At 30.4% G+C, this 5,570-nt stretch overlaps 1 protein-coding gene and 1 pseudogene across 1 annotated transcript in view; both read right to left on the reverse strand.

The window, feature by feature from the left end:
• Positions 1 to 5,570, reverse strand: part of MEOX2 (mesenchyme homeobox 2) — a 60,997-nt gene that overhangs the window by 27,703 nt on the left and 27,724 nt on the right. The window lies entirely within an intron of this gene.
• Positions 4,425 to 4,543, reverse strand: LOC112479925 (annotated as a pseudogene).

Below are 5,570 nucleotides of genomic sequence, written 5' to 3' on the forward strand. Positions count from 1 at the left end.
ATATTAGAAATATCTTTTACTCCTATTTCTAATGTCTACCAAGATAGCATATGAACGGCATGGAGTTAACCTAAAGAAAAAGTGAAATTTTCATCTCAATCTGGCAGACAATTCATGGGTTGTTATTTACATCAAATTAAGGTGTTTTATCAAACCTCGCAATTTAATGAATTTTTCACATGTCATAGATCACAGCCTATAACTTTGGAAACATTTCAAAAGCTGATAAAGCATAGATATTAAATAGCACTATACTGTGGAGGTAATGGAGCTTAAGTATCAACATTTTTTGCTGTACCTAATACCTATGAGTACAAAAAGAGTACACAATTTATTCCTAAAATGTAATTTTCCGACACACACAGCATATCCTCTGCTTATGTTGCAATAATTTTCAATCAGTGGAAAAAATCTTAACAATAGAATACATTTTTAAAAGTTTTACATTGATTACACAGAATTGTCATTATAATTAAAGCTGTGTAAGTTTTACAGCTTTACATATTGTTTACAGCTTTTGCATATTTAGATGAGAAGAATGGCTTGGGGAAAGTAGTAGGAGCTTTGAAGCCAGCTCTCCTAAGTTGGAAATGCATTATTGCTACTTACTAACTGTGTGGTCTTTTGAAATCCAGATTCTCCATTTACAGAATCCACACGTGATTGTTGTAAAGAGAAAAAATAGTAAATTTAAAGTGTGTATATCTGAAATGTAATACCAATTCAATAAATACACCTATTATTAGTAAAGTTATTAAACTTAAAATGTATTATGAGAAAGATTTAATTAACTGAAATTTTTACTAAATCATTTATTAGTCTTTTAATTTTATTTGAATTATTAACTGTCATTTCACACCTAGCATTTGGTGAAATACATATTGATTTATTTATTTTAAATAAAATTGATTTTAGAAAGGAGGTGATTATATATTCTAGCTGTTTCTACCAATACATATTTTAAAAACCCAGCTGCACTCGTAATTTCTTTGGCCAATCAACAAGGTTTAATTATGTTTCCTTTTAAAATAATATATGAGGTTTGAAAGTCTGTATGATTTTAATTCTTTCATAGTCTTTCTACTAAAAAGTGGAGTCAAAATTAATGCATACTTTTTTCTCAGTGTAATTAAATGGGATGCCAAAATAAAAAAGTGTATGTATATTTGTATGTGTGTGAGTACCTATATATTTATAATCTAACATTTAAAATATTTTATTTCCTTTTGTCATCATTGTTCACATATTCATTTAGTCAAATTCATGTAAATTTTGGTACATATATAAAGCACTTTTAGATTTTTAAATTTTCAATCACATGCAATATTTCAATACTCTTTAAGGATGTTTTAGAATGAATTATACCCAGTTACGTGCACGTAAGAGGGGAGAAATGCTCTAGTTTGTATAATTTCCCACTTTCTATGATGTAAATATTCTCGCCATGGTGAATTTCAAGCCACTAAGTTAAGGTGATGTCAACTGGCTCTCAAACTTTCTGAAAATTTAACAATTTGCTACCTAGAGTCCCTACTAACGGGTCCCAGTACACCATTGTAACATCTTAGTATTTCACAAACTAAAATCTGATATTTAGAAACTATGATAAAATCATGGATAACAATCTCCACAGTGAAACTTTCTGTAGAAGAAAGTTAGTTTAGCCCAAGAAGGTATGATTAGCTAATTTGGAAAGGATCTTAATGACTATATGACAGTCTTTAAAGCAATATTCTAAAGTTCATCTATGGAACTGACAACATTTTTATATGATTTATTAATCACCCTTCTTGCTGTGTTAATCAACAATCATTTCACCAAAATGGGTAAAGAGACTCTGTTTATGCCATTGAGAGCAAAAAAAAGGCTAGGAGTTGCTATATATAAGTGAAAAAGCTTTTTAATCATATGGATTACATAATAAGCCATCATTGGTGATCAGAGGTTATTAGGGTATCCATCCATGATTGCCTCATTTGAATGTTTTGTGGTTTAAATGAAAAAATAGCTGTGCAAAACCTAAAACAGAATAATATATGTCAAGAAGAAAAGAGCATCTTTCAATATCTAAATATTGGAAATAAAAAATATAGAAATGGTCTCATATCAGTGGAAAAAAATACCAAATTTCCCACAACCGCAATAATATTTTCCTTTTAAGATGGTTATTGGAATTATTTTGTCCTTAAAATATTTCTGCTTTGAAATTACTTCAGGAACTTACAACTTAAAACAAAGATAATGTAATGAATTGTTTGGAAAAAAACAATAGAATGCCTGAATTGTCAGGATTGCCAATGGGGAAAAAAAAAGCATTTCTCACATGGTCTCTTGATTATCATGCTATTTTAAGTGGTAAACAATGCAAGGAAAATTTACAACGTAACTACTCTCTAGAAAGAGTTGGCTTGCAAATAGTAAACAGAAAGAAAATGACCACAAAAACGTATGTAAACCTTGTGTTCTGCGGAATGTGTGAATATTTTTGTGTCACGTGCATTTTGTGTCACATTCATTTTAAGTATGTGCTTGTGTGTATGTACTAGTTGCAATTCTAAGCGAAAAAATTTCTATTTTTAAGCTTATATTTAATTACAACATCAAAAGGAATTTTCCACAATGAACACTTACTATGAAATACTGGAAAAAAAAAAAAGAGTGCTCGTAATTAAGCTCCACACACAATAGTAGCCACACAATAAATGTTTATGTCAAGATGCTTAGTTTTCCAGTGATAGCTATGGAAATGAAAATGGCAATAGGCTTGGCATAAAAACCTCAGTGTTCATCCCTGTTTATTTATCTAATAGTTTTAATCCCTTTATTCTCAGTTTACTGCCAATCTCATAGATTTCTTAAATGGGCAAATGAGATACACAGCAGTATGTTTATTTTACAAAATTCCTCATAAATAGAAAGTTTTCTTGAAACACAATTTGTATAGCACTTGAATGTATATTTTCACAATATAATTGTATTTTTTTCTCCTCAGACCTCAGATAGAGTGACAGTGACTTTCTACTATCATTTTTCTCACATACCTATACATTTACTTCTTTCCACTCTAGAATGTCATTTCTCAACTGAAGAAGAGATGATCTTTATAAGACAGTTTAATACTTGAGTTTAATAAGTATGTCGAACTCAGTAAAATCCATGATATTAAAGATCTGGGCTACTGGAAATACTATATTTGAGATTGTATTTTAAATGCTTATTATATTACAAACAGAGCTCTGTTGTGAACTTAGCTATAAAGCAATGTTTTCTCAAAAGAAGTACTCCATAGAATGCAACAAGATTTTCATAATGAAAAGAAGCTCTGTAATTCATAATTATTTTAATCACCAATTTGAGAAGAGCTCTATTATTTTTCATTTAAATAAATCACACTGACATAAAATTAATAACCAGAGCATGAAAGAATGATTTAGTGAATCTAAATCATTCCCCTTTAAAATAATAATTGCTCTTAATAAGTGTTTTTTCTTTATTGATAGCTCATTATTCTCAAAGTACTATATTGAATGTGTTGTGCATATGTTAAAATATATTTGTCATAGTATATACAATTTATATGCAGTATTATCCACACATTTTGTGTGTTTTTATAGATGGGCATACACACCAAGAAACAAATATAACAAATAGATTTATTATGTAAAACAAACCATAACTAAGATTACACTTTAATGCTCATAAATAAGACTCGAATATGAGAAAAATTCCTTATTTTAGGTATTTCAATAGTTCTATAGGAAGAAAACTTTTATGTTGGAAGAACATCATCATTGCTCATTTTACCAAAAATCCAGGTTTGCCTCAGGAACCCACCAGAAGAGTATCTCAGTATAGTCTCTGTGCTTTCCATGCTAAAACGGTGAGACATTTCCAGACATATGGCTCAAAAATATGTTTTAGCAAATTCTATAGCTAAGTTCAACACGTTCTAAGATTCTGCTTATTATGCAAAAGTCTACTTTGATGGTTCAATTTCTTTGTCTTCTCATATTACACTATTTCCTTTCCTTAGCAATTTGTATGCATTAACATAGAGAAATCTCAAAGATCTTGATCTAGGTTCTAAAATATAAAGACAGGAAGCTCAGTTTTATGGAACATGAAACTAAAGCTGCTGTGAACAATTATATACTAGTGGCAATTCTAAGACTGAAAATTTATAATTGTTTATATAACAGCCAACAACAAATCATGAAAAGTTTACTACTGCAATTTTCCTAAAATTTCTGGAACATAATTTCTCATTTTAAAAGATAATCATTTAACAAAACAATAGGAATTTTAAATTTTAATTAACTTGGAAAAAAACAATCACTTTTTCTAGTATTACCATGGATACATTAGCTTATTTTCTTACAAAGCCATGACTTCAGAATTCTCTTTTATTTTATTTTATTTTTTTATGCTTACAGCACCTGGTCTTCATAGGTGGTCTCCCATCCAAGTACTAACCAAGCCTGACCCTCCTTAGCTTCCAAGATCAGAATGGATCAGGCATGTTCAGGGTGGCATGGTCGTAGACTCTTTTATTTTCAAACTCAATTTACATACCATGTTTTGGAGAGCTCCTAAGACAAAGTCAAATAACGGAAACATAATAATCTCAGAAGAATTTTCCTTATCCGCTGATTGAATTGGGAAAAATCTGACCTTCAAAATACTATTAACATGGCGATTCTATCATGCCACAGATAATCCCACAGCATTTGAATTCATCCTATTAATTTAACTAAATTAATACATATTGAAAACATATCAAGAATAGGTAAGCTTTGTCTCTTTTGTATTTAAAAAATCTTTAAATAAGATTTAATATAATATTGACTTCTTTGAATTATCATCCTTAACAGAATGAACAATAAATGTTTACAGATAAAGTAAAGCTGTTTTAAAAGTGAAGACTTTATTAGCATTACTTAATTGAATAACGAGACAATTTTGAATCATGCTATAATATAGGGAATTGCGTTTTTTCTTTAAAAATATAACCACCTACACATAAAAAATAATTTTATGCTTTCATGGATGAGGAAAAAATAAACAGGAAAGTGAGGATCGCATCACACAATAAATAAATGACAGAGTTCATTTGGAAGGTTTAAGATGGCCCTCTTTTGGGAAGTTATATAATACTATCGGTATATAGAGGAAAGGATAGCAGGCCAGAGAAGGGGGTCTGGGTCCTTTATTGTTACCATTAAAGTCTTACATAAAACTGTCTCCACATTCCATAAAAATGCCATGGTGCTTCAGGAAAAATAGAGACCGAGACAATAGTTTATTTTGGCTGGAACTAAAGTTCCAGAACTGAAGAATTACTGCCAGAAATAGGAACCAGCTTTGAGAAAAACTTAAGTGAACTAGGATGCAGTGAAAGTGCTGCAGCATTAATACCCTAGTGCTTCGGGATCTGAATCAAGGATCCTTTGTTAAGAACCTTGCAACATAATTAATCACCCAGAGGAAGTAAAGAGGTTTGAGGATGGAGTCTAGTTACCCAGGGAATTCCCTTTCCTCTGGCACCCACTTGCCAGTACAGCTATAAAATA

Source organism: Pteropus alecto, unplaced genomic scaffold, assembly GCF_000325575.1.
Source record: "Pteropus alecto unplaced genomic scaffold, ASM32557v1 scaffold21, whole genome shotgun sequence".
NCBI lineage: Eukaryota > Metazoa > Chordata > Mammalia > Chiroptera > Pteropodidae > Pteropus > Pteropus alecto.